This window comes from Pseudorca crassidens (assembly GCF_039906515.1).
Source record: "Pseudorca crassidens isolate mPseCra1 chromosome 1 unlocalized genomic scaffold, mPseCra1.hap1 SUPER_1_unloc_3, whole genome shotgun sequence".
Taxonomy (NCBI): Eukaryota; Metazoa; Chordata; class Mammalia; order Artiodactyla; family Delphinidae; genus Pseudorca; species Pseudorca crassidens.
This window is the reverse complement of record NW_027135940.1, coordinates 2,923,368-2,946,213: the sequence shown is the minus strand read 5'-3', so window position 1 is coordinate 2,946,213 and position 22,846 is coordinate 2,923,368.

Below are 22,846 nucleotides of genomic sequence, written 5' to 3'. Positions count from 1 at the left end.
GCTCAGCGAGCCATGCCGGAACCACACTAGGGCCTGAAGCAATCCTGCGGTGTTGCGGCCAGCTCACAAGAAAGCGTGTTGAAGAAAGGAGCTCAGGGGCACTGTAATTCACAAACCTGCAGAGTTATAAATGACAGGTATCATCCAAAATTATACTGAAGTAAGGCTGCGAAGAGGACTTGAAAACGGTGCAGAATTGCTGGAAACCGATTTCAGAAGGTACACGGGAGTCGCTCTTAAAGCATAGGAAAAGAGACAGAACTTGGAAAATAATGCACTTGGCAAAAGAGGGCATATGTGTTTTATCCAGAGCTCTCATAACCGAGGGGAGGAGATTCCCAGCAGGCTCCAACTGCCACCTGAAGGCTCACGTTGTCAAGGCAACGTGAGCAAGCCAGGCAGGAGTTACCTCACAGCAGAGGTCCCAGCTCACAGAAGGGTGAGAAAATCAGCCAACATCAGACTCTCACCAGAGGGCCCACATCACCAAGGGGATGGGAACCAGGCAGGAGTGTCTTCACACCAGTGGGGCCACATCATCGAAAGGTGAGGTACTCAGCACATGTGTCCTCAAACCAGAGGACCCACATCACCAAGGGCCTCGGAGTGAGGCAGGCAGGAGTAGCCTCACAACACTGGGCCCATAGAACAAAAAAGTGAGGAATCCAGCAGTTGGAACCTCCCAGCAGGTGGCCCAGAGCACCGAGGCTATGGGATCCAGGCCACAGTGAACTCACAGAAGAGGGCCCATGTCATGAAACTGAGCAACCCAGCCATTGGGACCTCAGAGCAGGAGGCCCACATCCCCATGGGGATATAAATCTGGTAGGAGTGTCCTCGCACCACTGAGAACGTATCAGAAAATTTTGGGAGACCAGCAGTTAGGGCCTGACGCCAGAGGACCCTCATCACCAAGGGAAGGAGGCTCCCAGCAGGCTCCAACTGCCACCAGAGGGCTGACGTCGCCAAGGTGATGTGTGCCAACCAGGCACGAATGACCTCACAGCAGAGGGCCCACCTCAGAGAAGTGTGATGAACCCAGTCAGGATCACACTCGCACCAGAGGGCCCACATCACCAAATGGATTCGAACCAGGCAGGAGTGTCCTCACATGAGTAGGGCCACATCATCTAAAGCTGAGGAACCCAGAACATGTGGCTTCAAACCATAGGACACCCATCATCAAGGGGCTGGGAGTGAGGCAGGCAGGAGGAGCCTCACAAAAGAGGGCCCAAAAATAAGAAAGGTGAGGAGTGACCTCACAGCAGAGGGCCCACCTCACAGAAGGGTGAGGAACACAGCCAGGATCAGACTCTCACCAGAGGGTCCACATCACCAAGGGGATGGGAACAAGGCAGGAGTGTCCCCAAACCAGTGGGACAACATCATCGAAAGGTGAGGATCCCAGCACATGTAGCCTCAAACCAGAGGAACCACATCACTAAGGGGTTCGGAACGAGGCTGGCAGGACCAGCCTCACAACACAGGGTCCATAGAATATAAAAGTTGAGGAATCCAGCAGTTGGAACCTCCCAGCAAGTGGCCCAGAGCACCGAGGCTATGAGATCCAGGCCGCAGTGAACTCACAACAGACGGCCCACATCATGAACCTGTGAGCAGCCCAGCCGTTGGGACCTCAGAACAGAAGGCCCACATCCCCATTGGGATGGGAACCTGGCAGGAGTGGCCTCGCACCACTTAGCACATATCAGAAAATGTTAGGAGCCCAGCAGTTAGGGCCTGACGCCAGGGGGCCCTCATAACTGAGGGGAGGAGACTCCCAGCAGGTTCCAACTGCCAACAGAGGGCCCACGTCTACAATGAGGCATGCGTCAGCCAGGCAGTAGTGACCTCACAGCAGAGGGCCTATCTCACAGAAGGGTGAGGAACCGAGGCAGGATGAGACTCTCGCCAGAGGGCCCACAACACCAAGGGGATGGAAACCAGTCAGGACTGTCCTCCCACCAGTGGGGCCACATCATCGAAAGGTGAGGAACCCAGCACATGCGGCCTCATATCAGAGGACATACATCACAAAGGGGATGGGAGTGAGGCAGGTAGGAGTAGCCTAAATACAGAGGGCCCAAAGAATAAAAAAGGTGAGGAATCCAGCATTTGGAACCTCCCAGCAGGCGGCCGAGAGCACAGAAGCTATGGGATGCAGGCAGGAGTGAACTAACACCAGAGAGCCCACATCATGAAACTGTGAGCAACCCAGGCGTTGGGACCTCAGAGCAGAAAGCCCACATCCCCATGGGGATGGGAACCTGACAGGAGTGTCCTGGCATCACTGGGCTCACATCAGAAAACGTGGGGAGCCCAGCAGTTATGGCCTGATGCTAGAGGGCCGTCATCACCGAGGGCAGGAGGCTCCCAGCAGGTTCCATGTGCCAACAGAGGGCCCACGTCGCCAAGGTGATGTGTGCAAGTCAGACAGGATTGACCTCACAGCAGAGGGCCTACCTCACAGAAGAGTGAGGAACCCAGCCAGGATAAGACTGTCACCAGAAGGCCCACATCACCAAGGGGATGGGAACCAGGCAGGAGTGTCCTCACACCAGTGGGGCCACATCATTGAAAGTTGCGGAACCCAGCACATGTGGCCTCAAACCAGAGGACCCACATCACGAAGGGGTTGCGAGTGAGGCAGGCAGGAGGAGCATCGCAACACAGGACCCATAGAATACAAAAGTTGAGGAATCGAGCAGTTGGAACCTCCCAGCAGGCGGCCCAGAGCACAGAGGCTATGGCATCCAGGCCAGAGTGAACTAACAGCAGAGAGCCCACATCATGAAACTGTGAACAACCTAGCCGTTGGGACTTCAGAGCAGAAGACCCACATCCCAATGGGGATGTGAACCTGGATAGAGTGTCTTCGAACCACTGGGCGCACATCACAAAATGTGGGGAGCCCAGCAGTTAGGGCCTGACGCCAGAGGGCCCTCATCACCAAGGGGAGGAGGCTCCCAGCAGGCTCCAAGTGCCACCGAAGGCTCATGTCCACAAGGCGAGGTGAGCAAGCCAAGCAGGAGTGACCTCACAGCAGACGGCCCACCTCACAGAAGGGTGAGGAACCCAGCCAGGATCAGACTCTCAACAGAGGGCCCACATCACCAAGGGGATGTGAACCAGGCAGGAGTCTCCTAAGACCATTGGTCCCACATCATCGAAAGGTGAGGAACCCAGCACATGTGGCCTCAAACCAGACGACACACATCACGAAGGGGCTGGGAGTGAGGCAGGCAGGAGGATCCTCACAACAGAGGGCCTAAAAAATTAAAAAAGTGAGGAATCCAGCAGTTGGAACCTCCCAGCAGGCGGCCAAGAGCACAGAGGCTATGGGATCCAGGCCACAGTGAACTAACACCAGAGAGCCCACATCATGAAATTGTGATCAACCCAGCCGTTGGAACCTCAGAGCAGAAGGCCCACATCCCCATGGAGATGGGAACCTAAGAGGAGTGCCCGAGCATCACTGGGCTCACTAAGAAAAGTTGGGGAGCCCAGCAGTTAGGGCCTGACGTCAGAGGGCCCTCATCACAGAGGTGAGGAGGCTCCCAGCAGGGTCCAAGTGCCACCAGAGGGCTCATGTTAACAAGGCGAGGTGAGCAAGCCAGGCAAGAGTTACCTGATAGTAGAGGGCCCACCTCACAGATGGGTGAGGAACCCAGCCAGGATCAGACTCTCACCAGAGGGCCCACATCACAAAGGGGATGGGAACCAGTCAGGATTATCCTCACACCAGTGGGGCCTCATCATCTTAAGGTGAGGAACCCAGCACATGTGTCCTCAAACCAGAGGACCCACATCACCAAGGGCCTTGGAGTGAGGCAGGCAGGAGTAGCCTCACAACACAGGGCACATAATATAAAAAACGTGAGGATTCCAGCATTTAGACCTTCCAGCAGGCAGCTCAGAACACCGAGGCTATGGGATCCAGGTCGCAGTGAACTCACAGCAGAGGGCCCACATCATAAAACTGTGAGCAACCCAGGCGTTGGGACCTCAGCGCAGAAGGCCCACATCCCCATGGGAATGGGAACCTGGCTGGAGTGTCCTCGCACCACTGGGCGCACATCAGAAAATGTGGGGAGCCCACCATTTAGGGCCTGATGCCAGAGGGCCGTCATCACCGAGAGGAGGAGGCACCCTGCACGCTCCAACTGCCACCAGAGGGCTCACGTCTCCAAGGTGACGTGTGCCAGCCAGGCAGGAGTGACCTCACAGCAGAGGGCCTACCTCACAGAACGTTGAGGAACCCAGCCAGGATTAGACTCTCGCCAGAGGGCCCACCTCACCAAGGGGATGGGAACCAGGCAGGAGTGTCCTCACACGAGTGGGGCCACATCATCGAAAGGTGAGGAACGCAGCACATGTGGCCTCAAGCCATAGGACAGTCATCACCAAGGGGCTGGCAGTGAGGCAGGCAGGAGGAGCCTCACAACAGAGGGCACATAGAATAAAAAAGTTGAGGAATCCAGCAGTTGGAACCTCCCAGCAGGCGGCTCAGAGCACCGATGATAAGGGATCCTTGCCGGAGTGAACTCACAGCAGAGGGCCCACATCATGGTACTGTGAGCAAGCCAGCCGTTTTGACCTCAGAGCAGAAGGCCCATATCCCCATGGGGATGGGAACCTGGCAAGAGTGTCCTCACTCACTTGGCACACATCAGAAAATGTGGGGAGCCCAGCAGTTATGGCCTAAGGCAAGAGGGCCCTCATCACTGAGGGGAGGAGGATCCCAGCACACTCCAACTGCCACCAGAGGGCCCACGTCGCCAAGGTGACGTGTGCCAGACAGGCATGAATGACCTCACAGCAGAGGGGCCACCTCACAGACGGGTGGGGAACCCAGCCAGGATCAGACTCTCACCTGAGGGCCCACATCAGCAAGGGGATGGGAACCAGTCAGGACTGTCTTCCCTCCAGTGGGGCCACATCATCGAAAGGTGCGGAACCCAGCACATGTGCCCTCAAATCAGAGGACACATATCACAAAGGGAATGGGAGTGAGGCAGGCAGGAGTAGCCTAAAAACAGAGGGCCCAAAGAATAAGAAAGGTGAGGAATCCAGCAGTTGGAACCTCCCAGCAGGTGGCCGAGAGCACAGAAGCTATGGGATGCAGGCAGGAGTGAACTAATAGCAGAGAGCCCACATCATGAAACTGTGAGCAACCCAGGCGTTGGTACCTCAGAGCAGAAGGCCCACATCCCAATGGGGAGGTGAACCTGGCTGGAGTGTCCTCGCACCACTGGGCGCACATCACAAAATGTGGGGAGACCAGCAGTTAGGGCCTGATGCCAGAGGGCCCTCATCACCGAGGGGAGGAGGCTCCCAGCAGGCTCCAAGTGCCACCAGAGGGCTCATGTCCACAAGGCGAGGTGAGCAAGCCAGGCAGGAGTGACCTCACAGCAGACGGCCCACCTCACAGATGGGTGAGGAACCCAGCCAGGATCAGACTCTCAACAGAGGGCCCACATCACCAAGGGGATGTGAACCAGACAGGAGTCTCCTAAGACCATTGGTCCCACATCATCGAAAGGTGAGGAACCCAGCACATGTGGCCTCAGACCAGACGACACACATCACGAAGGGGCTGGGAGTGAGGCAGGCAGGAGGATCCTCACAACAGAAGACCCAAAAAATTAAAAAAGTGAGGAATCCAGCAGTTGGAACCTCCCAACAGGTGGCCAAGAGCACAGAGGCTATGGGATCCAGGCCTCTGTGAACTAACACCAGAGAGCCCACATCATGAAAATGTGAACAACCCAGCCGTTGGGACTTCAGAGCAGAAGGCCCACATCCCCATCAAGATGGGATCCTAAGAGGAGTGCCCAAGCATCATTGGGCTCACTAAGAAAAGTTGGTGAGCCCAGCAGTTAGGGCCTGACGCAAGAGGGCCCTCATCACCGAGGGGAGGAGATCCTCAGCACGCTCCTACTGCCACCACATGGCTGACTTCACCAAGGCAATGTGTGCCAGCCATGCAGGAGTGACCTATCAGCAGTGACCTCCCTCACAGAAGGGTGAGGAACACAGCCAGGAACAGACTCTCACCAGGGGGTCCACATAACCACGTAGATGAGAACCAGGCAGGAGTGTCCTCACACTAGTGGGGCCACATCATTGAAAGGTGAGGAACCCAGCAAAGGTGGCCACAAACCAGAGGACCCACATCACCAAGGGGTTGAGAGTGAGGTAGGTGTCTGGACGGGCATATTTAACACTCATTTCCCACCAGGAAGAGGAATTAACCAAAGGCTCAGCGTGCCCTGCCAGAAGCAGATTAGGGCCTGAAGCAGTCTTGCGGGTTTGCGGCCAGCTCACAAGAAAGCGAGTTGAAGAAAGGAGCTCAGGGGCCCTGTAATTCACAAACCTGCAGAGTTATAAATGACAGCTATCGTCCAAAAATATATTGAAGTAAGGCTGCCAAGAGGACTTGAAAGCGGGGCAGAATTTCAGGAAACCGATTTCAGGAGGTAGACTGGATTTGCATTTAAAGCATAGGAAAAGAGGCAGAACATCGACAATGATGCACTTGGCAAAAAAAGGGCGTATGAGTTTGTTCCTGAATATATTCAGGAAAAAACACATACGCCCTTTTTGGCAAACCAAGCAAGCTTGCAATGGAAATCCGAACTACTATGAAGTGTCACTTCCCCCCGGTCTAAAGGGCCATCTGAAAAAAGTGTAAAATCCAGAAAGGCAAGACAGGCCATGGGGAAAAAGGAGCCTTGTTATGCTGATGGGCGGGATGTAAATTGCCAACAGCCACTCTGGAGAAGTGTATGGTGTTTCCTGATACATCTGAAAAACAAAGCAACAGAGTCTAGGGCATTTCCACTTATGGTCCTATAGCTTAGGGAAATTAAAATCAAAAAGACACAGCCACCCCAAAATTTGGGACGGCTCTGTTTACAAGAACCTCGTTTACGGTCCAAGTTCAATATGACAGAGAGCAAAAACTGGATAAAGAAGTTGTGGTACTTATGTACAATGCAATATCACTCAGCAATGAAATCTGTGTCACCAGGCCTGTACCAGCATAATGAGTGGATTGAGGCACGGTGATTCTAAGTGAAATAAGTAACACAGAAAAAGAAACATCATAAGGTATCACTAATGCACGGAATGTAAACTTGGCTACACATGAACTGAATTACAAAACAGAACAGGGTCTCAAGTTTAGAAAACCAACTTATGCTTGCTTAAGGGGAAAGGTGAGTTGGGGTGCTGCATAAAACCAGAGTTTGAAATTAGCACAGATACCGTTCCATAAGCCAAATATGTAATAGACAAGACCTACCCCTTGTTCATCGAAATGGACTCAACAATGAGGTATCACCTCACACCTGTTAGAATGGGCATCATCTGAAAATCTACAAACAACAAATGCTGGAAAGGGTGTGGAGAAAAGGAAGCCTCTTCCACTATTGTTGGGAATATAAATTGATACAGTCTCTATGGAGAACAATATGGAGTTTCTTAAGAAACTAATAATAGAATTACCATATGATACAGCAATCCCAGTACTGGACATATACCCAGACAAAACCATAAATCAAAAAGAGACATTCACCGTAATGTTCATTGCATCACTATTTACAATATCGAGGTAATGGAAGCAACCTAAATGCCCACAGACAGACGAATGCATAAAGATGTGGTACATATATAAAATGGAATATTACTAAGCCATGAAAGGAATGAAATTGGGTCATTTGTAGAGACGTCGATGGATCTAGAGACTGTCATATAGAGTGAAGTAAGTCAGAAAGAGAAAAACAAATCTTGTATATTCATGCATATATGTGGAACCTAGAAAAACTGTACAGATTAACCGTTTTGCAAGGCATAAATAGAGCAACAGATGTAGACAACAATCGTATGGACAACAAGGGGGGAAAGCTCTTGGGGGTGGTGGTGGTGGGAGGAGTTGAGAGATTGGGATTGGCATGTAAACATTTATATGTATAAAACAGATAACCAATAAGAACCTGCTGTATAAAAATATAAAATAAAATTCAAAATTAAAAAGAAATAAAATTTAAAAAATAAAACAGAAAAAACAATTATTCCCTTCACATACATGTATTTATATGAATAAATTATTTCCATGCTTATATCTGTAAATACAAAAAAGAGGAATAAAATCTACCTTGAACCAAAAACGAAAAAGAGAAAAAAAAAACAGAACCCACCAGTTACTCAGAGGAAAACCGTATCAGGGCACTTGCTCCAGTTGTAAACAATTCTGAAGTTGGTCAGTGGTGGGGAATCGTCTCCCATTCAGCCAGCAGCCCCCACACAACAAGCGTCCTCATTGCAAAGCTGGGGCACCGTGCCGAGGCATCTGTGAGTAAACGTGAGCTGAGCCCCAGGCCAGTTGCTGCTGAACTGTTCCCACCCTTCCCAGGTAAAACACCTGAATATATACAAGGACTTGAAAGCCTAGAGGAAGGGCCATGGAGCCACACGAGTGACAGCATGCCAGCTGACTTGGTGCCTGCAGGCCAGCCAGGATGGTCCTGGCCCTGGGTGCTCTTCTGGAAGATTTCCATTTCCCTGCCTGAGATACCCGTCCTGTCCCTGCCCCCACTGCTTTTTTCCTTCCTCACCTCTGCCCAGGGAGCAATTCCAGCAGCAGGTATGGGTGACACATCCTCTTCTTTAGCAGGTGGCAGCCTGGCAACTGCTGCAGAAAGTCCAGCAGAGCCCCACTCACACTGGGCCACCCACAAAGCCGTGGCCTCTCACTCCCTCCCACCAGCCCAGCCCCGAGACTGCTGACAGGGCAGAGAAAATGGCGTCAGACACAGCTGCACGGGCTCTTGCTGCCTGGAGTGGTGTTTATATTGATCTCAACCCAGGCACACCTGGGGAGGGCTGGCCGGCACCGTAAGGCTGCCCAGGTCAGCCAATCGTCACCCCTCAGGGGCTCACAGTTGCAGAAAATGGAACTTGCTGAACCGGCCAGGTCCAAGGAACAGGTGTGGGCTCCTGAGAGTCAGGATAGACAAGGGGCTGCAGCTTTGGCTTGTTTTCTAATCATTTTATCTGGCCCATGAGTGGGAGACAACTTCAAGAAAACCCTCTCCTAATGAGAGGAACCCAGGAGTCAGGGAGAGGAGGGGTGGGTGGTGGTTGGAGACAGAGGCCTGGTGCCCCGGGTGCAGTGGAAGTCTCTGGAAGACCAGGTGGAGGGAGGCCACACAGAGTGATGCCCAGGGTCACAGACCTGTCGGAGCTGCTGTTTGTTAGTTCAAGTCCTGCTCTGAGGTGCTCTGTGTCAGCTCTGAGCGACAGGTGAGCTGGGGGTGCTCTTCAATGAGGGCCATGTGCACGGTTCCTGTGTGCCCAGCCCTGCCACGGTACCTGCAAGGGTAGCTCTGTATCCTGGGAGGGGCCTGACCACGAGAGCCCCGTGGGCTGGGTTGGGGGTGGGGTACCTGCCCAGGAGAGCTCCATATCCTGGGATTGGCCTGACCACGAGAGCTCCATGGGCTGCTGGGGACCTGGTAAAGGATGTCAGGACAGTCAGTGAAGCCACCGAGGATATACCTCCAGTTGCTCCTAATTCCTACACCCTGCTGGTCATTCTACCAACCACCAGGACATGGTATTCTGTATTAGTCTTCAATGATGCCTTCTTTTGTATTCCATTAGTCCCAGAGTCACAAGAAATTTTGGCTTGTGAGTGGCAGGACTCAACATACAACTAAAACAATACTTCCGGGCCGTCTTGCCCCAAGGGTTCAAAAATTCCCACACCATCTTTGGGGAAAGCTTAGCTAAAGACCGAAAAGTTCTACCTCTGGAAAAGGAAACCCTCCTTCAATATGCAGACGACATTCTGATCGCCAGCCCTACTAAGGAGGCCTCTGAACTACCAAGCCAATAAAGGATAGAAGTTGTCCAAGAAAAAGCTCAAATATCACAGACTGCGGTGACCTGCCTGGGCTTCATTCTCACACAAGGTCGGAGAAGCCCATCCCAGGAAAGGGAAGAAACCATTTGCAGCCTTACCCCTTTCTAAAACGAGAAGACAGCTTAGGGGTTCCTGGGGAGGCCAGGGTTTGCTGCTTCTGGATCCCTAACTACAGTCTACTAGCTGGGCCTCTATATGAAACACTGAAAGGAAAAGATGATGATCCTTTTGAACAGAATCCAGAAGTGGCCTTTCAAGAATGGAAAGAGCAGTCAATTCAGACCCTTGCCCTGGAACTCCCTAATTGAGCTAAACCCTTTGACCTTTCCATTCCCGGTGAAAGGTGAATCGCCATTGGAGAATTAGTGCACAAACTGGGACCACTTGAAATGGAACAACGCAAGAATGCCATCCAGGTAGGATAAACTACAGTCACCAAGGGGCTTGGCCCACTGCCACATCTGGCCAAGATACTGGCGGTATCTAAAAACCTGGAAATCAGCAGCCCAAAAGGCCACCTCCCTCCTAAGGGAAAAGGACCCCACGTGGTGATCCTAATCACCAACCATGCCCTGAAGTTGCAGGGTTCGCTCCGTGGGCACACCGACCTCGAGTGAGGAGGCCCTCCAACTCCAACATCCAGAGAGATAACCGGGGGCAGCAGGGCACCATGACGACTCGTGTGAACATCACTTGACCTGGAGTTTCTCTCATAAAACAACAATAGTGTGTCCCGAAGGAGTAGACTACTGCTTGCAGGACTTACTGCACCCGGAGGGGAGCTAATAATCTTGGCGGGGGAACCGTATATCACACTGTCACCATAGAAAAGCCTACAGACACCGTGATGATGGTGGCCAATAAGACCGGCTGGACTCCTGTTTACTTCAAAAGGCTGTTGACTCAGTGGCCATCATGGTCCTTGATCACCACTGACCCTGGACTGTCTGGGAGTTGAGCGGGCAGGGCTCTGACACCTGGTGCTGTTTTTACGTTAATTCAGGGACCTAATTGAAGAAAGAGCAGACTACTGGTCAGAGCATCTAGGCTGGCAGAAACGGTCAGCCTAAGGTGGCCGAACAAATGTGGGGCGGGGTGAAACCGGCCCCCACAGCGTCTCTGCACATCTCTTTCCTGGACCCTTAAAGGTCATTAGAATCTATAACACTTCCAATGTTGGTGCTCAGGCGGACGAGCAGGGAGGCAGGGGTCCTGGGGCCAATCAACGTCACCTGGAGGCTGCTGGGGAGAAGTTCTGACCCTCGTCCCCTGGTATGAGGGCTCCCAACTCAGCACTCAGCAGTTACAGAAGAAGGGTCTGCACCCTCAGCACTCCAAGAATGAGGAATGGGACAAAAGGCAGAGGAGGGGTTTGTCCCCAGCAAAGCCCATTAAAAATCCCTGGGAGATAAAAATAGAATCTGGGCAATAAAGTCAAGTCTGACCTTTTTTATCCTTTGTGCTTTGTCTAATTTCACGTGCTCCTAGGGTCCCGCATACAGAGGTTCCACACCCGGCACTTCAGACCAGATTTCCTAGTGCAGAATGGCTGGGTCGACACCTCAGCTCCTGGGGCCCAGTGCAGACTCCGAGATATAGAGCCTGAGCTGCAGCCAACCCGGCCCTCGAGAGCTCCGCCCCCTCCCTCCCACTGACTCTGACAGGATCTCTACACAGCAGCCCAGCCCACAACCCACGGGGTAGTGCATGCTCTCACCTCTCCATTCTCTGATCAAAATATAAAGTTTCCTTTGCTTGTGAACCAAACTCAGTCTCGATCTGTTGGCCCCAATGACACTGGGCAGGGGGACACTTGTTGGGGTCCACTCTGGAGGATCAGTAACAGAAATTGAGACTACTGTAACTTCAATGAACAGATGTGTGAGCCAAACTGTAGTTAACATAGAACAGTTTATAAGGCTCGGGTAAAATAAGATGTTTCTAACACTTCCATTTGATATTTCCATCACTTTATTATAAGCAAGTTCAGTGAAAAGGTTTGTCTTATTTGTCAGGTCAATATTAGAGAAATGAAGTGATTTCTTTCCAAGGATGTACATCTAATAATCTTGGTTAAAGCTTCAATCTTGTTTTAAATGCTTTTCCATTGAAAATGATACCTCTCTTTCAGCTCCCCCATTTCTGAGAAGTATAAAATCTTATAATTTATTATTACCAAAGGGGAAAGGTGGGAGGAGGGATAAATTAACAGTTTGGAATTAACACATACACACTGCTATGTATAAAATAGATCATCAACAAGGAACTACTGTATAGCACAGGGAACTACACTCAATATTTTGCAATAACCTATAAGGGGAAATAATCGGAAAAAGAATAGATATTTTTATTGACATCATCTATCAATGACAGTTAAAGTGTAACCTAAGGGAAGCCGGTGGTGAGTGCTTCTGACCCTGAAGACTTCAATCATCTAAAGTTTGGACTCTGCCTACTTCCCAAGGCCCTTAATGAACATATGTGTAGCCGTAGCTTAAAAATTTCCCCAGTTTGGGTTTCGGGGAGACACTGATTTTGAAAAAGCCCTGGTGTTCTCCTTACATGAATGGGACCCTTCCTACTGCTAAAACATGTCTGTCACACCCAGAGGATGGTATACCGTCTGATCGGGAAGAATTTGGAAAAGGCATCTCATCTCCTCATCTCCTGGTGCTCGGGTTCACCCCTCCAGCGTCTTTACTAACAGTCTCCCCACTTGGAGATGTCAGCACTGTCAACATCCTGTTGCGTACAGTTTGGAATTTGCCCAGAGGATGAAGCGGAAGGATGAGGAACAATGAGAGACAAGTCCTAGGTGTTCAGACAGGCACATGTCACTCTAATTTCCAATCAGGAAGACGAATTGACCAAAGGCTAGGGTTGCCCATGGAAACAGTATAGGGCTTGAGGAAATCCCACTGCTTTGTGGCCAGTTCCCATAAACACAAGTTGAACAATGGAACTCAGGGGCAGTAAAATTCACGAAACTGCAGAGTTGAAAATATCTATCACTGAAAAATGTCTTGAGGAAAGTCAAAGAAAAGGATTGGTAAGCAAGGGAGAATGGCAGGAAAGGGATTTGAGGAGGTAGAAAGGACTCGCCATTAAGCACAAGAAAAGGGGCTGAACATTGCCAACATTGCAGTTGGCCAAAAAGGCTGTATGCGTTTTTTTCTGTATATATTCAAGAAAAGGGCATACACTTTTTTAGCCAACCAAACAGGTGGGCACTGGAAATCAATACTACAAAAGATATCACTTCGCATCTGTCAGAAAAGCCATCCTCATAAAGTGTAAACACCAGAAATGCAGGACAGGGCAAGGAGAAGAGGGAGCCCTGTGAGGCTTATAGTGGAAATGTATATTGCCAACGGCCATTCTGGAGAAGTGTATTGTGTTTACTAAAGCATCTAAAAAATGAGCTACAGAGCATAGGGCACTTGCACTCATGGGCGTATATCTTGGGAAAAACAAAAATCGAGAGGACACAGGCACCCCAATGTTTACTGCCTCTCTGTTTAAAAGATCCTCGACTAGGGTATAACTTAAATGTCTCTGGAGGGAAAAAATGGATAGAGATGTGGTACTTATGTAGAGTGGAATATTACTCAGCCTGGAAATCAATGAAATATGGCCAGTTGTAACAACTCCGGAGGAGTTACGTATGATCATTCTAAGTGACATAATTCAAAAAGAAAAAGACACATATCATAAGATATCACTTAAAGGTGGAATCCAAAATGGCTACACATGAAATAAATTACAAAACAAAAACATAGTCAAATATGTAGAAAACACGCGTAAGGCTGCTAAACGGGAAAGGTGGGGAGGGGTGAGGTATCATCCAGGAGGTTGAAATTAGCAAAGATACCATTCCAAATACCAAACTGATAATCAACAAGGCCTACACGGTAGCTAAAAGAACTGCACTCAGCACACTCAAGTCACCGGAAAAGAATATCTATGACTGGTAAGAATCTGAAAAAGAATTTATTGATGTCTCTCTGTACGTGAATCAAGTGGATGTACAGCAGCAAGAAACAGAGCTTTGAAAATCAGTTGTAACCAATATAGTAATAAATTGAAAAAAATAAACGACAGAGAGACAGAGAAAACCTCTTACAACTTTTCCTCAGGGACGGTGATGCAACATGGATTGAACACATCTAGACCCACAGCAGGATGAGACATAAGGCTGGAAACTGTTCGCGCTAAGAGAAATGTGAGGTTGGGTGAGGAAATGCACACCCTTTAAAGTAATACTACCTGGTACCCATTCAATGGGTCCCAAATCTGCAGGTTCAAGGAATCTTCCTACAGCTAAAACATGCATGGAAAACATGCATGGAAAACACCATGTGATCGGGAGATGTGTCTAAAATGCACCTCATTTATCCTCTCCTGGTGCTCCTGTTCATCATTCCAGCCACGTTACTTAGAATCTCCCCACTTAGAGAATCAGCACATTTAAACTTCTGTTTCACACATTTTGCAAATTGTGAGGAGGATGAACGGGAAGAGGGGGAACCAATGAGAGAATAGTTGTAGGGGTTTGGACGGGCACATGTCACTCTAATTTCCCATTAAGAGTAAGAATTAAAAAAAGGCTCAGCCCGCCTCGCCGGAGCCAAAATAGGGCCTGAAGCAATCCTGCGGCTTTGAGGCCAGCTCACAAAAGAGCAACTTAAAAAATGGAGCTCAGGGTCACTGCAATTCACAAACCTGCAGAGTTATAAATGAAAACTAACGTCCAAAAATATGTTGAGGTAAGGCAAAGAAGAGGATCTGAATGCAAGACAGAATTGCAAGAAACAGATTTCAAGAGATAGATTGGACTCGTCCTTAAAGTACATGAAAAGCGGCAGAATTTCGACAATGATGTAGTTGGCCCAAAAGGGAGTATGCGTTTTTTCCTGAATATATCCAGGAAAAAACGCATACGCACTTTATGGGCAACCAAGCAAGCAAGCAATGCAAATGTGCACAACAAAGAAGTCTCATTTCCCACCGGTCAAAAGGGCCATCCGAAAAAATTGTAAAAACCAGAAATGCAGGACAGGCCATGGAGAACAGGGAGCCTTTATACGCTGATGGACAGTGTGTGAACTGCCGAGAGCCACTCTGGAGAAGTGTATGGTGGTTCCTAAATCATCTAAAAAACAGAGCTACAGAGCATAGGGCACTTCCAATCATGGAAGTATATCTAGGGAAGTCTAAAAATCAACAAGACACAAGCACACCACAGTTTAGGGCTACTCTGTTTACAAGAACCTCAACTTCAGTACACCTTAAATATCCCAGGAAAGAGAACAATGGATAAAGAAAATGTGGTACTTATGTACAATGGAATATCTCTTCACCATGAAATCAATGTAATAAGGCTAGTAGAAGGATAAAGAGTGGATTTAGGTCCGATAATACTACTTGAAATAAGTCAAACAGAAAAAGAAACATATCATAAGATATCACTTATAGAGGGAGGATAAATATGGCTGCACAAAAAATGAATTACAAAACAGAACAGTGTCTCACATTTAGAAAACACACTTATGTCAGCTTAAGGGGAAAGGAGAGGTGGGGTGATGCATAAAACCAGAGTTTGAAATTAGCACAGATACCGTTCAATAAACCAAATAGGTATTAGACAAGATCTACACCTTGCTCAATGAACTGGCCTCAACACACCCTATACACCGCAGAGAAATATATCTGAGTAATAAGAATCTTAAAACCCATGTATTGATATATCTCCATAAGGGAATCAAGTGTGTGCAGAGCGGCACAAACACAGCAGTGAAAATGAGCTAAACCCCATTATAGAAATAAATTTTAAAACCAAAACGCAGAAACAATGAAAGAGAGAAAAATTCTTACAAAATTCGCTCAGGGGCTGTGATGCAACCTGGAATGACCACATATAAACCCACAGCTGGATAAGACATAAGGCTGGACACTTGGGGCTGAGAGCATTGGTGAGCTTTGGTGAGCAACTGCCGAAAGTTTAATGCAATACTTCATACTACTCATTCCAAGGGTCCCAACACTCCAGGTTGAAGGGAATCTTCCTACAGCTAAACCATGCATGGGGAATCCAGCAGATGGTATACCATATGATCGGGAAAGGTTTCTAAAACGCACCTCATTTTCCTCTCCTGGGGCTCCGGATCAACATTCCAGCCACTTTACTAACAACATCTCCACATGGAGAGTCAATGCCTTTAAGTTCCGGTATCGCACAGTCTGCAGTTAGTGCGGAGGATGAATGGGAATAGGGGGAACCAGTGAGAAAATAGCTGTAGCGGTTTCAATGGGCACATGTCACTCTAATTTCACATCAGGAAGAAGAATTAACCAAAGGCAGAGCAAGGTGCCCCAGAAGAAGGATAGGACCTGAAGAAATCCTGTGGATATGAGGCAAGATCACAAAAATAAGAGCTGAAAAATGGAGCTAAGGGCCACTGCAATTCAAAAACCTGCAGAGTTATAAAGGCCAACTATTTTCCAAAAGTATATTGAGGTAAGGCTATGAAGAGGCACTGACAGCAAGGCAGAATTGCAGGAAACCGATTTCAAGAGGTAGACAGGAACTGCATTGAAAACATATGAAAAGACTCAGAACGTCGACAATGATGCACTTGGCCAAAAAGGGCGTATGCGTTTCTTCCTGAATATATTCAGGAAGAAACGCATACGCACTTTCTGGCCAACCAAGCAAGCTTGCAAAGGAAATCTGCACTACAATGAAGTCTCACTGCCCCCCGGTCAAAAGGGCCATCTGAAAAAAGTGTAAAATCCAGAAAGGCAGGACAGGCCATGGAGAACTGGGAGCCTTTTTGTGCTTATGGGCAGGATGTAAATTGCCAACAGCCACTCTGGAGAAGTGTATGGTGTTTCCTGAAACATCTAAAAAACAAAGCAACAGAGCCTAGGGCACTTCCACTTATGGTCCTATAGCTTAGTGAAATTAAAATCAAAAAGACACAGCCACCCCAAAGTTTGGGACGGCTCTGTTTACAAGAACCTCGTTTACGGTACAAGTTCAATATCGAAGAAAGCAAAAAATGGAGAAAGAAGTTGTGGTACATACGTAGAATGCAATATCATTCAGCAATGAAATCTATGTTATCAGGCCCGTAGCAGCATAATGAGTGGATTCAGGTACGATGATTCTAAGTGAAATAAGTCACACAGAAAAAGAAACATCATAAGATATCCCTAATACACGGAATGTAAACTTGGCTACCCAGGAAATGAATTACAAAACAGAACAGGGTCTCAAATGTAGAACCAACTTATGCTTGCTAAAGGGGAAAGGTGAGTTGGTGTGCTGCATAAAACAAGAGATTGAAATTAACACAGATACCGTTCAATAAGCCAAATATGTAATAGACTAGAGCTACTCCTTGCTCAACGAAGTGGACTCAACACCACATATTAAACGCCTAAGAATATACCTAACTAGTAAGAATCTTAAAACCTATGGATTTATATGTCTCTGAAAGAGAATCAAGCGTGTGTACAGCGGCATAAACGCAGCAGTGATAGGATTGGTGAGGTTCGGTGAGCAAATGCAGACCCTTTGATGTCATATTGCATGGTACCCATTCCATTGGTCTCAACTCTCCAGGTTTAAGGGATTCTTCCTTCAGCTAAAAGATGCATGTGGAACCCAGAGTATGATCCACCGTGTGATCGGGAAACGTGTTCAAATGTGTCTCAGTTTTCGTCCCCTGGTACTCGGGTGCAACATTCCAGACGCTTTACTAACACTCTCCCCACTTGGAGAGTCAGTGCCTTTAACCTCCTGTTTGGCCCAGTTTGCAATTTCTGTGGAAAATTAACAGGAATAGGGAGAACCAATGAGAGACTAGCTGGAGGTGTCTGGACGGGCAAATTTAACTCTCATTTCCCACCAGGAAGAGGAATTAACCAAAGGCTCAGCGAGCCGTGCCGGAACCACACTAGGGCCTGAAGCAATCCTGCGGTGTTGCGGACAGCTCACAAGAAAGCGAGTTGAAGAAAGTAGCTCAGGGGCACTGTAATTCACAAACCTTCAGAGTTAAAAATGACAGCTATCGTCCAAAAATATATTGAAGTAAGGCTGCCAAGAGGACTTGAAAGTGGGGCAGAATTGCAGGAAACCGATTTCAGGAGGTAGACTGTAATTGCATGTAAAGCATAGGAAAAGAGGCAGAACGTCCACAATGATGCACTTGGCCAAAAAGGACGTATGCGTTTTTTCCTGAATATATTCAGGAAAGATCGCATACGCCCTTTTTGGCCAACCAAGCAAGCTTGCAAAGGAAATCTGCACTACAATGAAGTCTCACTGCCCCCCGGTCAAAAGGGCCATCTGAAAAAAGTGTAAAATCCAGAAAGGCAGGACAGGCCATGGAGAACTGGGAGCCTAGTTAGACTGATGGGCGGGATGTAAATTTCCAACAGCCACTCTGGAGAAGTGTATGGTGTTTCCTGAAACATATAAAAAACAAAGCAACAGAGCCTAGGGCACTTCCACTTATGGGCCTATAGATTAGGGAAATTAAAATCAAAAAGACACAGCCACCCCAAAGTTTGGGACGGCTCTGTTTACAAGAACCTCATTTACGGTACAAGTTCAATATTGCAGAAAGCGAAAAATAGATAAAGAAGTTGTGGTACTTACGTACAATGCAATACCACTCAGCAATGAAATCTATGTCATCAGGCCAGTAGCAGCATAATGAGTGGATTCAGGTACGATGATTCTAAGTGAAATAAGTCACACAGAAAAAGAAACATCATAAGATATCACTAATACATGGAATGTAAACTTGCCTACACAGGAACTGAATTACAAAACAGAATAGGGTCTCAAATGTAGAAAACCAACTTATGCTTGCTTAAGGGGAAAGGTGAGTTGGGGTGCTGCATAAAACCAGAGATTGAAATTAGCATAGATAGCTTTCCATAAGTCAAATATGTAATAGAAAAGAGCTACTGCTTGCTCAACGAAGTGGACTCAACACCACATATTAAACGCCTAAGAATATACCTGACTAGTAAGAATCTTAAAACCTATGGATTTATATGTCTCCGAAAGAGAATCCAGCGTGTGTACAGCAGCAAAAACGCAGCAGTGATAGGATTGGTGAGGTTCGGTGAGCAAATGCAGACCCTTTGAAGTCATATTGCATGGTTCCCATTCCATGGTTCTCAACTCTCCAGGTTTAAGGGATTCTTCCTTCAGCTAAAACATGCATGTGGAACCCAGAATATGATCCACCATGTGATCGGGAAACGTGTTCAAATGTGTCTCAGTTTTCGTCCCCTGGTACTCGGGTGCAACATTCCAGACGCTTTACTAACACTCTCCCCACTTGGAGAGTCAGCGCCTTTATCCTCCTGTTTGGCCCAGTGTGCAATTTCTGCGGAAAATGTACAGGAATAGGGAGAACCAATGAGAGACTAGCTGGAGGTGTCTGGACAGGCAAATTTAACTCTCATTTCCCACCAGGAAGAGGAATTAACCAAAGGCTCAGCGAGCCATGCCGGAACCACACTAGGGCCTGAAGCAATCCTGCGGTGTTGCGGCCAGCTCACAAGAAAGCGAGTTGAAGAAAGGAGCTCAGGGGCACTGTAATTCACAAACCTTCAGAGTTCTAAATGACAGCTATCGTCCAAAAATATATTGAAGTAAGGCTGCCAAGAGGACTTGAAAGTGGGGAAGAATTGCAGGAAACCGATTTCAGGAGGTAGACTGGAATTGCATGTAAAGCATAGGAAAAGAGGCAGAACGTCCACAATGATGCACTTGGCCAAAAAGGGCGTATGCGTTTTTTCCTGAATATATTCAGGAAAAAACGCATACGCCCTTTTTGGCCAACCAAGCAAGCTTGCAAAGGAAATCTGCACTACAATGAAGTCTCACTGCCCCCCGGTCAAAAGGGCCATCTGAAAAAAGTGTAAAATCCAGAAAGGCAGGACACGCCATGGAGAACTGGGAGCCTTGTTATGCTGATGGGCGGGATGTAAATTTCCAACAGCCACTCAGGAGAAGTGTATGGTGTTTCATGAAACATCTAAAAAACAAAGCAACAGAGCCTAGGGCACTTCCACTTATGGTCCTATAGATTAAGGAAATTAAAATCAAAAAGACACAGCCACCCCAAAGTTTGGGACGGCTATGTTTACAAGAACCTCATTTACGGTACAAGTTCAATATCGCAGAAAGCGAAAAATGGATAAAGAAGTTGTGGTACTTACGTACAATGCAATAACACTCAGCAATGAAATCTATGTCATCAGGCCAGTAGCAGCATAATGAGTGAATTCAGGTACGATGATTCTAAGTAAAATAAGTCACACAGAAAAAGAAACATCATAAGGTATCACTAATACACGGAATGTAAACTTGGATACCCAGGAAATGAATTACAAAACAGAATAGGGTCTCAAATGTAGAAAACCAACTTATGCTTGCTTAAGGGGAAAGGTGAGTTGGGGTGCTGCATAAAACCAGAGATTGAAATTAGCACAGATACATTTCCATAAGTCAAATATGTAATAGACAAGAGCTACTGCTTGCTCAACGAAGTGGACTCAACACCCCATATTAAACGCCTAAGAATATACCTGACTAGTAAGAATCTTAAAACCTATGGATTTATATGTCTCCGAAAGAGAATCACGCATGTGTACGGCGGCATAAACGCAGCAGTGATAGGATTGGTGAGGTTCGGTGAGCAAATGCAGACCCTTTGAAGTCATATTGCATGGTACCCATTCCATGCGTCTCAACTCTCCAGGTAAGGGATTCTTCCTTCAGCTAAAACATGCATGTGGAACCCAGAGTATGATCCACCTTGTGATCGGGAAACGTGTTCATATGTGTCTCAGTTTTCGTCCCCTGGTACTCGGGTGCAACATTCCAGACGCTTTACTAACACTCTCCCCACTTGGAGAGTCAGTGCCTTTAACCTCCTGTTTGGCCCAGTTTGCAATTTCTGTGGAAAATTAACAGGAATAGGGAGAACCAATGACAGACTAGCTGGAGGTGTCTGGACGGGCAAATTTAACTCTCATTTCCCACCAGGAAGAGGAATTAACCAAAGGCTCAGCGAGCCATGCCGAAACTACACTAGGGCCTGAAGCAATCCTGCGGTGTTGCAGCCAGCTCACAAGAAAGCGAGTTGAAGAAAGAAGCTCAGGGGCACTGTAATTCACAAACCTGCAGAGTTATAAATGACAGCTATCATCCAAAAATATATTGAAGTAAGGCTGCCAAGAGGACTTGAAAGCGGGGCAGAATTGCAGGAAACCGATTTCAGGAGGTAGACTGGAATTGCATGAAAAGCATAGGAAAAGAGGCAGAACGTCCACAATGATGCACTTGGCCAAAAAGGGCGTATGCGTTTTTTCCTGAATATATTCAGGAAAAAACGCATACGCCCTTTTTGGCCAACCAAGCAAGCTTGCAAAGGAAATCTGCACTACAATGAAGTCTCACTGCCCCCCGGTCAAAAGGGCCATCTGAAAAAAGTGTAAAATCCAGAAAGGCAGGACAGGCCATGGAGAACTGGGAGCCTTCTTATGCTGATGGGTGGGATGTAAATTGCAAACAGCCACTCTGGAGAAGTGTATGGTGTTTCCTGAAACATCTAAAAAACAAAGCAACAGAGCCTAGGGCACTTCCACTTATGGTCCTATAGCTTAGGGAAATTAAAATCAAAAAGACACAGCCACCCCAAAGTTCGGGACGGCTCTGTTTACAAGAACCTCGTTTACGGTACAAGTTCAATATCGAAGAAAGCGAAAAATGAATAAAGAAGTTGTGGTACTTACGTACAATGCAATATCACTCAGCAATGAAATCTATGTCATCAGGCCAGTAGCAGCATAATGAGTGGATTCAGGTACGATGATTCTAAGTGAAATAAATCACACAGAAAAAGAAACATCATAAGGTATCACTAATACACGGAATGTAAACATGGCTACACAGGAACTGAATTACAAAACAGAATAGGGTCTCAAATGAAGAAAACCAACTTACGCTTGCTTAAGAGGAAAGGTTAGTTGGGGTGCTGCATAAAACCAGAGATTGAAATTAACACAGATACCTTTCCATAAGCCAAATATGTAATAGACAAGAGCTACTGCTTGCTCAACGAAGTGGACTCAACACCACATATTAAACGCCTAAGAATATACTTGACTAGTAAGAATCTTAAAACCTATGGATTTATATGTCTCCGAAAGAGAATCAAGCGTGTTTACAGCGGCATAAACGCAACAGTGATAGGATTGGTGAGGTTCGTTGAGCAAATGCAGACCCTTTGAAGTCATATTGCATGGTACCCATTCCATGGTTCTCAACTCTCCAGGTTTAAGGGATTCTTCCTTCAGCTAAAACATGCATGTGGAACCCAGAGTATGATCCACCGTGTGATCGGGAAACGTGTTCAAATGTGTATCAGTTTTCGTCCCCTGGTACTCGGGTGCAACATTCCAGACGCTTTACTAACACTCTCCCCACTTGGAAAGTCAGTGCCTTTAACCTGCTGTTTGGCCCAGTTTGCAATTTCTGTGGAAAATGAACAGGAATAGGGAGAAGCAATGAGAGACTAGCTGGAGGTGTCTGGACGGGCAAATTTAACTCTCATTTCCCACCAGGAAGAGGAATTAACCAAAGGCTCAGCGAGCCATGCCGAAACCACACTAGGGCCTGAAGCAATCCTGCAGTGTTGCGGCCAGCTCACAAGAAAGCGAGTTGAAGAAAGGAGCTCAGGGGCACTGTAATTCACAAACCTGCAGAGTTAAAAATGACAGCTATCGTCCAAAAATATATTGAAGTAAGGCTGCCAAGAGGACTTGAAAGCGGGGCAGAATTGCAGGAAACCGATTTCAGGAGGTAGACTGGAATTGCATGAAAAGCAT